This window comes from Vicia villosa, linkage group LG3 (assembly GCF_029867415.1).
Source record: "Vicia villosa cultivar HV-30 ecotype Madison, WI linkage group LG3, Vvil1.0, whole genome shotgun sequence".
NCBI classification, from domain to species: Eukaryota; Viridiplantae; Streptophyta; class Magnoliopsida; order Fabales; family Fabaceae; genus Vicia; species Vicia villosa.
The window spans coordinates 36,898,688-36,911,417 of NC_081182.1; positions in this window are offsets into that span (position 1 = coordinate 36,898,688).

Below are 12,730 nucleotides of genomic sequence, written 5' to 3' on the forward strand. Positions count from 1 at the left end.
AAACTGTAGTGATAGCATGATGCAAATTATCAATAGTGGTGTAGTGATAACATGATGCAAATTATCATGTTTTAGTTTAAGGTTTGCATGGTATAGTGATAGAATGAACACTAATTCTTCATGTTCATTCTTCATGGTGTAATGATGATATTACATTTGTTCATATATACAAATATTTAGTTATCTTTCTCATAGAGTCCACGCCACTTACATTTATTCTAAAACATTTATTTTCTGGACCACAAGTCATTTCAAGAGCACTTGCACTAACAAAACCTATTGATGCTAGGATCCGAAGTTTCATCGGCACCCAGTTGCTGATATAACGCCTATTTGTTGTTGTGTAGTGAAGAAGATGGTCACCATTTATGGATGAAGCATGGATGTGTTGTTGTTGTGTAGTGAAAAAGATGGTCAACATTGATGGATGAAGCATAAAGGTGTTATTGTGTAGTCCTACATCGTTTGGTTTGAAACCAGAAATAGTGTTCATATACCAATCAAACATATAAACTTATGATTTAAAATAATGTGAGAGTAAACGGGAAGCTGGGCAATTATTGAAATGTAAATGGGCTTAGGCCCAAAAGTAATATTTTAATAATTTTAAAAAAAATTAAAAAAAATTAATAAAAATAATTTAAGAAAAGGTAAAAAATAATAATAAATAACAAATTAATTTCAAAAAGTAAAAAATTAGAAAAATTAAATAAAAAATTAAAGAATTCCACATGGCTTTAAAAATATTAATCAAAAATAAAATAAAAATCCAGCTGGATTGCCAGATCAATGAAAATTGCAATCTGGGTGAAATAGTGTATTCCAGGGCTATGACCATGGAATATGAATATTACAAGGGGGTTTTACACAAAAAAAACTTTACCAAGGGGTTAAAGCAAATCTTGCTAACATTACCGTGGGGTGTTGTATATTTAACCCTAAATAATATCAACATCAATGTATCTCTAAGGTGGTATAATTTTCATCCTTATTCTATCATGTGTCAACTGAAATTTTGGAGCCAATCTTGGTTTTATAACACCCCGAGTTCGATTAATTTATTTAATTGAAATTTTATTGCTTTTAGTTAATTATTTAGGTGATTTAATTTTTTTCTAATTATCTATTTCATTGATAATATGTGATATATGACTAATTGATAATTATGAGTAATTTTGAGAGTGTTAGAGAGCAGTAGAAATTAATTAGAATTTTAGTTAACTTTAAATGGATAAAATAATAGAATCATAATTAATTAAATAGAAAATAAGATATTATAAGGTTTGGGGGTAAAAACTTGATTAATTCAAAAATTATAGTATGAGTAGAATAAAGGAAGGTAAAAGGTAAAGTGTGGAATTGTTAAAAACAATATCAGGTCATATATGTAGAAAAGGTGAGCAGAGCCAATTGTCAGTATGTAGAAGTTGTGTGAATTGGAATAAGAGGCAAAGTGTGAGAGAATGAGAACAAGGGCTTAAGGGAGGAGAAGAACACCATAAACAAACTTGTTTAGCTGTTGGATATTCAGGTAAAGGGGAGAATTATTTTTATATGGGTGTGATTTACATGAAGGGTAGAGAGGGATCCTCACCCTTCAATAGGTTTTCCATTTTTTCGCCATTATTGATGTTTGTGAGTTCTTGAGAAGAAGTGATATGGAGTTCTTTGTCATTGTTAAGATTAATAAGAATTTCATGTATTGTTTTATATTAAAATTAATGTGTGGATATGATTATGTAGATTGAGATGTGTTGTTGTCATGACATGTTGTTGGTGTAAGCCGTAAAGACCAATAGATTTGGTAATTGTATTGAATTATTTATTAATAATAAAGACAATATTCTTAAAGTATTTGTAGTCGAGCTTTATTATGAAGTGGAATAACATTAGAGCATTGAGACTATTATATGGATAGACTAATGATCACACCTCACGGATCATGGATAAAGAGTTGTCAACTCTTAACATATGTATAAATATTAGGAATAATATTTTTACTGGATTGAACCGCTATGAGAATAGTACATAGAATATAATGCAGAATATCATAAGTTATTCTCATGGTGATATTGGTGTATACCACCCTTCAACCTGAAACTACTATGGGCCTTAGATGTGGAGTCGAGTTCTTTATTGCTGATCAAATATTGTCCGTAACTGGATGACCATAAAGACACTTAATGAGTACTCCTCAAAACATGTTGAAGGACATGAGTGACCTATATGAAATCTGTCCATCTTGTGTAACAAGATAGATGTCTAAGGATTCAATATTGAATTGGATAAGGGCAACAGAGTCTATGTCTTGTGTTCAATATAGACATAAGGGAAAAAAGGTATTTGTACACAATAATATTATCACAAAAAGGTTTTGTTAGATCGCATAACATTTTTGTGACTTGGATAGTGATCGTACCTGATCAGAAGAATCGTCAAGGCCTGCTCGGATGCTGGTCTTCGTGAAGTGAGGGGGGGTGTACCTGCAAGGTACTCCGATGCCAAAGTGAGTAGATGAGCAAAGGAGAGCAAGTACTAGCTAAGGTTAGAAGAGAATTGAATACCTGACCCTCTAGTTAAAGAGGGTATATATAGCCCCCAGCGCTGGGCCATGATCTCGCTATTGGGTTGGATTCCCAAGCCCAACTAGGAGACTACCAGGTTTCCTGGGCGGAAATATCGGAGGTGCGTGTACGCCCTCTGTCCTGGTTAACCGCTCCGAAGTCCAAGGGAAGACGCGGTCTTTTAGGAGCCACGTGGGATCCGAGTTATTCGGAGGATTGGATATGAAAGAGCCCTGCGCGGAGCAGGGTCCTCGGCAAGGATGATGTCCGGGGGAGAGTTAACGCCGAGCAAGGTCGTCCGCTCCGGGTAGGGTGTTAGTGCCGAGCAAGGAGTGTCGGGAAGGCAATGAACTATTCATGGGCCTCTGAGGCTTATTGGGCCGAAAGCGGTGTTGGGCCTAGCCTTGGCCCAGTCCAGAACAGGAGCCCCCCAAGTCGGAGTTTTCTGGTTAAGAAGCTGTGACTTTGCTTCTACGCTCGGACCCCAATTCTCGTGGTTGCTCGGTGAATCGGTCCTCGTTACACAGACGCGCTCGGAGGAAAATCCAGTGGTGGGCAAAACGTCGCGCGTGGGAAGCACGCGCTGACGTGGCATAGGCAATGATGGCCTAGGGTCTAGGAGGCGGCGCCTGTCAGGAGAGGTGACGCTTCGCCTTCCGAGCCTTTTTCCTATAAAAGGGGGCGAATTCTCTCATATGGGAGTTTTCCTTTCTCTGTTTATCTGCTCGGCTTCGATCAAGGGTTCCTCGGAGAATAATTTCCCAGCTCGTTCATCATATCAAGATCATTGCCTAGCGGAGGATTCTCCTCGGCCATCCTCATCATGTCTGCAAGTAAGTTCGTTTAGCCTGTCGTTGCTTTACTATTTTTCATAGGATTTGTGTTTCGCTTTCGAGGTCTTCGCCATCGTCATCCTCCCCGGGTTATCCAAGCGATGCCCGGGGGTCAGCGTGGGTTGGCAGGCCGGAGTACGTTGGCGTTAAACTGCTTAAGATAAGCTTTCCCGTTGTCGTGTCATCTGTGAGTCCTCGGCTGACGAGCGTTGTTCCTCGATGGGGGTTTGGCCGGGGGCTCTGCTGCTCCTGCTCTACCCTTTCGCTTGCCTTGCGGTGGAAGGGTGGATTTGATGGACTATCGAATTCACTTCTCCCTTCTGCGTGCAGGTGAATCAGATTCGAGTGCTACCTCAAGATCCGGCTCGGACACCGACTCGACGACCAGTGACTCCGACAGCTCGACGGCAACTAGTTCCGACGTCGAAATTATTGAGGAAGATGGCACTCCCTCGGCCGAAGGCGCTCACACGGGATCCCCTGGTTCGAATGCCGAGGAAGGAGGTTTCCCCTATGCCGTTATTCAGTTATGAACATATCGTTGCGCCCGATTGGATAGCCGAGGAGGCTCTATCTGTTGTTTCTCGGTACACCGCGTCTCTGGATGGGGCGTTTACAGAAATTGAGGTTCTGGGGGAAGGCGATCCGCCCAATTATCAAATAGGTTGCCCGTCTCCGGACGAACGCATATGCTCTCGGTTTGCCGGGGACGGATTTGCGATGTACGATTACGTGTTTAGGGAGCTCGGCTTCCGGTTACCTTTCTCTGGTTTTCAGGTTTCAGTTATGGCGTTTCTATCTCTGGCGCCGTCCCAAATTCATCCGAATGCTTTTGCTTTTATGCGGGCATTCGAGATTGTTTGTGATTATTTGGGTATAGGCGCAACGTCTGCGTTGTTCGGAAGATGTTTTCGTGTTCAACGGCAGGCGTCAAACGGGCGGTACAGCTGGGTTTCGTTCAGGAACGCCGAGCGTAAACTCTTCGGAATGTATACTGATTCCGTGAAGGGTTTTAAGGATCGATACTTCGTTGTCCGCCCCCTAAGTCCAACGGCCTACTCTTCGGTGTCGGATATGGTGGCCGAGCGGGATGCCGAGGGGGAGATAGTGAGGGATGAATATGGGCAGGAAGTAAGGGAGTTCTGCACGACGTTTCCGTTTTTCTGGTGGAAGGGTCATTTTGCGTCTCCTCCGAAATACTATGCTTGGGAGGACGATGATTTGGATGATCAAGACCGGGAGTCATACTCGGTCCTCTGCAAATACGTAGATAGCTTTACTATGTCTCGTTGGGTGACGAGGAATGGGGATCCCGTATTGAACGAGGACGGGGTGCCGATCACGGAGCAGCGCCCTATTAATACCAAGGCTTTGCTAGCTTGTCGGACTCCCGAGGAGACCCGGACGTTGTTAGGTTGTGTCCATTCACCTTGCTTTGTGATCTCTGTCTGTTATTTTGCTAACTTGTTTATTTTTTCTTTGCAGAGGCTATGCCGGAGAAGGAGGATAATATCCTGAAACAGGCTTTGGATGCGAGGAAGAATCAGAAGAAGAAGAACCAGGGAACCGGAGCTGGAGAGAACTCAGGCTCGGCGGGCTCTCCTCACAAGAGTCATGTCGACGAGAGGTCTTCCAAGAGATCTCGTCCTTCCGAGGGGGGACGTCCAGATCAGTCGAACCTAGGTCCCGGGCGCGCCTTCGTGTTGCCCCCTTGCTACAAGGATGGAGGCTATTTCGAGAAGTTCCCCTTGGTTGCCTCACCGGACGAAGCTCGTCGGATCAGTGATATGGACACCCCGTCCCTTCAGAAACAGTTGGCGTGCGACAGTGCCGCCGTGATGAGGGTCTTGGGGATGGCCCAAGTGTTGGCCAGTGGAGGTTCGGGCTCGACCGAGGCCCTGAAGGAGGCCGAGGCGGCTAAGAAGGTGGCCGAGGACAAGGTGAAGGCCATGGAGACCGAGCGCAAGGAGCTGAGGAAGAAGGTCGACGCGGCCCTGAAGCAGAAAGACGCGGAGGTTGCGGCTGAGAAGAAGAAGCTGGCTGACCTTCGACTTGAATGGGCTCCCTCGGCTGACGAGTCGCCGGATGTGGCAGCTCTAAAGTCTAGGGCTGAGTTTGTGGAGAAGATAGAAAGCCTGAAGATAAGTCTGGCCGACATGGCCGACGTCGGTTTCGAGCGTGCTCTTAACCAGCTGAGGCTTCTGAACCCTGGTTTGAAGGAGGATAATGTCGGGCTCTCTTCGAGGATCGTGGATGGCGTGTTGGTGCCTGAGTCCCCGGGGAGCGAAGAGTAGAAAGTGTAGTTCCGGGCCTGCGTGTCCGTCTTTCTCGGCCTGCGTGCCATTCTTTTTGTTGGGCTATGCCCGGATAATTTTTGGGGCCTGCGTGCCCGACAATGATTGTAACTTTTGACATCGCCGGCTAATTTGGTCGGCAGCCTTAATGTTTTGTAGCTTCGCTTGTCTATATTCGTTTACTCGCTCCTTTAAAATATTATCGTTATATGCTCGTATTTTGATAACACTTCTTGGTGCTCGGAAACCGGGGTGTTTCTTCCATACTTAGGACTTTTTCTCTTTTAGCCGGCTACGCTCGGGCATGCCGGGAATCTGCTTATGTCTGAATTTCACTGTCGCATGTTTGCATTGCTGTGTTTTGATGATTACGGGATCCGCTCGGGTATTCCGGGGACCTATCTGATGATTAGAATTTTGAGTAAGGACGATGCTCGGCTTAGATAGGTTGCCCGGGCGTGTTGAGTACGGTCCGGGTGCGCAGAGCAGGTGTGCGCTTTTAGCGGGTACGAGACCATGTTTATGGCCAAGTTCTCGCGGCGTGAACGATCCCATCGCGAGCTGGGGTTCTGCCAATCAGGTACTTCCGCGGAGGGTCTAGGTGTAGAGTCTTCCGCGTGGTCGGTTTTCCCATTTCGTGGGAGGATCCGACCGTTGCTGTCGTGGAGTTCCCGTGTTCGTACCGACGACGCGGGTTCCTTCCCGGCTTGCACCTGTGCGGGATGCAGGTCTCCGGGGGTGTTAGGTCGAGTCTAACTGTGATAACGTCTGAGTTTTTCAGCGTTCCAAGGCCGAGCAAGTTTTACTCCGAGGAGATCTTCAAGGTAGTAGGCGCCGTTCTCGGTTTTATCGTAAACTCGGTATGGGCCTTCCCAGTTCGGGGCTAGTTTACCCTCGCGCGAATCTTTCATATTTCTGCGGAGCACTAGGGCGCCGACTTCGAATTCGCGCTTGGTGACTTTGGTGTTGTAGCGGAGAGCTATCTGTTGTTTTAATTTTGCTTCTCGGAGGGAAGATCCCGCGCGGATCTCCTCGACCATGTCGAGTTCTTCCCTCATAGCTTCGTCATTGAGCTCTTCTTCGAGGGGTGCCTCGGTGCGCCGAGAAGGTTCTCGGATTTCCACGGGGATCACGGCTTCGGTGCTGTAGGTTAATCTGAATGGGGTCTTACCTGTGCTCGAATGGGGGGTTGTTCGGTACGCCCAGAGTACACTATGAAGTTCTTCGACCCAAGCTTTCTTGGCTTCGCCGAGCCTTCTCTTTAGTCCCCGGAGGATGACTCGGTTAGCCGCCTCGGCCTGCCCGTTCGTCTGAGGATGCTCGACCGAGGTGAAGTGTTGTTTCGTGCCGAGCTTGGCCACAAACTCTTGAAACTTTCTATCGGTGAACTGGGTGCCATTGTCGGTGATTATGGCTTGAGGCACCCCGAATCGGGCGAGTATGTTTCGTTTGTAGAAACGGAGCACGTTTTGAGACGTGATTTTGGCGAGCGCCTCGGCTTCTATCCATTTCGTGAAGTAGTCGACGGCGACCACCAGGTATTTATTCTGGTATGAGCCGACCGGGAATGGTCCGAGGAGGTCCATTCCCCAGGTGGAGAAAGGCCATGGTGACGATAGAGATTTAAGCTCGTTAGGGGGAGCCAAGTGCATGTCGGCGTGACGCTGGCATTTGTCACATTTACGGACATGCTCTTTGGCATCTTGTTGCATGGTCGGCCAGTAGTAGCCGGCTCTGAGGGCTTTCCTCGCGAGTGATCGGCCGCCGAGATGCTGGCCATTGATCCCTTCATGGAGTTCTTGGAGTATCTCAGATGCTTGCGAGGCGTCGACACACTTAAGGAGAGGGATGGAGAAGCCTCGCCGGTATAGTTTGTCCTCGATGACCGTGTACGAGCAGGCTCGTCTCTTGATAATTGAAGCTTCCTTCGCGTCGGCGGGTAGTTCGTCTTTGGTGAGGAAGTTATATACCGGGGTCATCCAGCAATGGTCGTCCCCGATAGCGAACACTTGCAGAGCTTGCGCGTTTTTGCTTATGCTCGGTCTGGGTAAGATTTCCTGGATTACCGACTTGTTTCCACCTTTCTTTCTTGTACTCGCAAGTTTAGATAATATGTCGGCTCGCGAGTTATGCTCCCGGGGAATGTGCTCGACGTTTACTTTTGAGAATTTTTTCATTTTCTCCCTGACGAGAGTGAGATATTCGGCCAGTGTGTCGTTCTTTGCTTGGTAATCGCCGCTAACTTGAGACGCGACGAGTTGGGAGTCGGTATAGATCATGACTTCGCGAGCGCCCACGTCCTCGGCAAGGCGTAGGCCTGCCAGGAGAGCCTCGTATTCGGCCTGGTTGTTTGACGTGGCGAAGGACAAGACCAAGGATACTTCGATGACGAGCCCCTCGTCGTTTTCTAGGATTATTCCGGCCCCGCTCCCCGAGTTGCTTGAGGCTCCATCTACGAAGATGGTCCATTTGTTTTCGGTGGGAGCCGGGCCGCTAGAAATTGAGGTCATCTCGGCAATGAAATCGGCGAGCGTCTGAGCTTTAAGCGCCTTTCTTCCCTCGTATTGGATATCGAATTCGGATAGCTCGAGGGACCATCTTAGCATCCTCCCGGCCATGTCTGGTCGGCTGAGGAGTTGCTTAATGGGTTGGTCTGTCCGGACGACAATGGTGTGGGCGAGGAAATAGTATCTCAGCCTCCTCGCGGCCGTTATTAGGGCCAACGCAACTTTCTCTATCTGCTGATATCGGGCCTCGGGCCCTTGTAGGGCTTTGCTCGTGAAGTATACGGGCTTCTGTCCGTCTTCCGTTTCTCGGATTAAGGCCGCGCTGACTGCCTCGTTCGAGACAGCCAGGTAGAGATATAGGGTCTCGTTGCCATCCGGTCGGGATAAGACGGGCGGTTTGGAAAGTACCTGTTTGAGGTGAGATAATGCCCGTTCGCACTCCTCGGACCATTCGAAGGTCGCCTCTTTCCGAAGCAACTTAAAGAATGGGAGGGCATGCTGGGCGGATTTTGCGACGAAGCGGGATAGTGCTGTGAGCATCCCGTTTAGTACTTGGATAGATTTTTTATTGTTAGGGGTAGGAAGTTCTGAGAACGCTCGGCATTTATCCGGGTTGGCTTCTATTCCTCGTTCGGTTAGGTAGAATCCGAGGAACTTGCCCGCCCGTACTCCGAAAGTGCACTTCTCTGGGTTAAAACGCATCTTGCAGGATCTGGCCTGCTCGAACACCCGTTCGAGATGTGCCGTGTGGTCGTCGTCTTCTCGAGATTTGACGATCATGTCGTCCATATATACCTCGAGGGTGTCGCCGATCTCTCCCCGGAAAACCTTGTTCATCATCCGCTGGTACGTGGCTCCGGCGTTCTTGAGTCCGAAGGGCATTACGTTGTAGTAATAATTGCCTGACTCGGTCATGAATGCCGTGCATTGCTTGTCGCTTCTCGCCATGGGGATTTGATTGTAACCTGAATAAGCATCCATAAACGATAATAATTTATAGCCGGCCGAGTTGTCGACCAGCCTATCAATATTAGGCAATGGGTATGCATCTTTGGGGCATGCCCGGTTAACATCAGTATAATCAACGCACATTCTCCATTTTCCATTAGATTTTTTGACTAGTACAACGTTTGAGAGCCAAGTTGAATACTTGGCCTCGGAAATAAAATTTGCCTCTAAGAGGTCTTTTACAGCTTTCTCGGCAGCCTCCGCTTTCTCGGGAGACTGCCGACGCCTACGTTGAACTACTGCTTTTGCGGTCGGATTGATGGAGAGTGTGTGGCAGGCGACCTCAGGGTCGAGTCCGGGCATCTCTGCTGCGCTCCAGGCGAACAAGTCGGCGTTGTTCCACAGGCAAGCTATGAGTTGCTTCCTCGGTGTATCCGGGATGTTCTTGCCGATCCTCACAGTCTTGTCGGGGTTGTCACCCAGAGGAACGAGCTCGAAGTCCCCGTCTGGAATGGGCCGGATAGGGTGAGCTGTCTTCGGCTGCGGTTCTTCGCCATTCTTCAGCTCCTCTTCTGTGAAACGAGCGTCGAGGTCGACTGAGCTGACGTCTGTTGTCGTCTGCCGATCTTCAGGAGGGGATTTGTCCTCAGCCCTTGGTTTTTTGTTGGAGCTGGAGGGTGGGGAGATCAGCTCCAGTCCCTTTACTGATGCGTCGAATATCCTCCTAGCAGCTTCGATGTCGGCATTGACTGTGACTACTCGTCCTCTCTTCGTATAGAACTTCATCTTCAAGTGAACGGTTGAGGGGACGGCAGTGAGTTCGGCCAAAGAGGGGCGCCCGATGATGCAGTTGTAGAGGGTCTTGCAGTCTATCACCAAGAACCGTGTCTTGACTTGCCTGGAAGCTTCCCCCTCCCCGAAGGAGACGAGCAGTTCGACGTAACCCCACGGCTTCGTGGTTGACCCGTTGAATCCTTGGAGGTCGGATCCCACGTAAGGAGTGAGATGCGAGTCGTCCAGCTGTAGGGTTTGGAAGAGGTGGGAGTACATGATGTCGACCGAGCTTCCCTCGTCGACCAGGACCCGTCGGACGTCGAAGTTCGCCATCCTTGCTCGCACAAGCAGTGGGATTGTGGCGTTCGGAGCGCCACCGGGTAGCTCCTCCAAGTAGAAAGTGATCGGTTCTGACCTCCCTTTGAACCTCCTCAGGGTCGGGGTCAGGTCCGTGGTGGCGCTGATCAACTCGTCGAACTTCCTTTTCACGGAGCCGATTGTGAGGGAGCCAGGGTCCCCGCCGTTGGATATCAGCATTGCTGTCGGGAACCCTTCCCAGACGCTAAGGGCAGATGTCACTCCGACCGAGGGTATGAAGTCTTCTGGTCGGGTGACGGATAGTGCCACCTGCAGCGGCCTGGCATTCGGTGAGTTGCCCTCGTCGGAGCTCCGACGGTCCTTTCTTCTGGGAGGGTCTCCTCTCTTTGTGTACTTAGAAAGGTGACCCTCTTTGATCAGTGTCTCGATGGCGTCCTTCAGGTGTATGCACTCGTCCGTCAGGTGCCCGTGGCTCTTGTGATACTTGCAGTATTTGGACTTGTCGGTCCCCGGCCGGGAGGGATTCGGCTTCGGGGGCCTGATGTTGGAGTTTCTGAACTCGGCGTTTATGCACTCGGCCAGGATCTTCTCCCGTGAAACTTTCAGGGGGGTATAGTCGTTGAAGCGCCCCGCTGGCCCTCTGCGCTCCTTTGTGTCGCGGGACCTGTCGTCCCTCTTTCTTTCGTTTGCTCGGGGCGCGGCGGACGGGTCTTGGCTCGAGCTCCGAGTAACGCCATTTCCCCTCGATGCTTTGACTGCGGCCGCTTCGCCTTCCTCGAAGGAGATGAAAGCCTGCGCCCTTTTCAAGATGGCGTTCATAGATCGCATTTTTTCGATCTTTATCGCTTTCCTGAATTCGCTGCCGGGGAGGAGCCCTCGCTCGAGGAGATACCTTTTCATGTAGTCGGTTGTCTCCACTTGGACGGCCTCCTTGTTGAATCTGTCGAGGTAGTCTCGGAGAGGCTCGTCGGTCCCTTGGACTACAGCTTCGAGGTTTGCCTCTGATTTCGGTTGACGGCGGGAAGCAGTGAAGTGACTCAGAAAGAGTTCCTTGAGCTCGGCCCAAGACTTGATGGAGTTGGGAGGGAGATTCCTGTACCAGGTCATTGCCCCCTTCCGGAGCGTGGTCGGGAAGATCCGACATTTGATGGAGCCTTGGACGACGTGATACTCCATGACGGCCTCCAGGTTCCTGATGTGGTCGTCGGGATCTGTAGTCCCGTCGTATGCATCCAAAGTCGGGGGTTTTTCCATTCCTCGGGGAAGGCGGGCCCTTCTAATGCTTTCAGACAAGGGGCTGCGGAATTCCTCCTCGTCGCTGGCGCTCGGAGAGATCGAGCGTGTGTTACGCCGGGCGGGTTCCTCCTTGCGAGGTTTCCTCCCCTTCCTGGCGAGCCTTCTTTCCTCTCTGTCGGGAGAAGGGCTCTCTTCCTCTGCGGGTTCAGGCCTCCGATTTTTCCTGCTTTTCCGCAGAGGGGAGCGCGAGTAGGACCTTTGGCGGCGGGATCTTTTCGGTGGAGACCGAGAGGAGGATGGTGAGCGTCGGCGAGTCCTCCTAGGCGGGGAGCGCGAAGAGGAGGAACGCGATCGACGGTGTCTCCGCGGGGGAGAGCGGTGACGGTGCCTCTTTTCCAGTTTCTCAATCCGTTCGCCCTGGAGTCGGATGAGGCGGTTGGTCCGCTGCAGCTCTTTGAGGATGACGAGGGTCGAGGGGTCGGTTTCCCCATGGGCATCTGTAGCATCCCGAGTCTGCCGATGGTGAGTTCTCGGTCTCTCACGGGAACGGGTGGAGGAGGAGGCAGTCTGCCCGTCCCTGTGGTCCGTCTCGTGTTGGACGCGAGTCAGCGGTTGTTCAGGCTGGGTTTGGATCAACTCGGCGTTGCGATCGTTCCGAGTTGCGTCCTCTCCGTTGTTCTGAGGTTGGAGCTGCTCGGCCTCGTCATTCTGAGCCTGCTCGACGTGCTGAGGTGGTGGTCTTCTGACGGATTGGGGGGTCTCATGACCTGTCCTCCCATTCCTTTCAGCAGAGTGTCGCCGACCTCCCCGTCGATGCAGAGCCTGGCTGGATTCCTCGATCATGTCCGTAAGACGGAAAGGATCGGGGGTCGGGACGAGGACAGTGTTGTTGTTGTTACCGGCCATGACGATCGAAGGATGGATTAGCTTTTGATCTTTGTTTTTTTTAAAGAAGGGGAAGCTTGATTCCCACAGACGGCGCCACTGAGCGTACCTGATCAGAAGAATCGTCAAGGCCTGCTCGGATGCTGGTCTTCGTGAAGTGAGGGGGGGTGTACCTGCAAGGTACTCCGATGCCAAAGTGAGTAGATGAGCAAAGGAGAGCAAGTACTAGCTAAGGTTAGAAGAGAATTGAATACCTGACCCTCTAGTCAAAGAGGGTATATATAGCCCCCAGCGCTGGGCCATGATCTCGCTATTGGGTTGGATTCCCAAGCCCAACTAGGAGACTGCCAGGTTTCCTGGGCGGAAATATC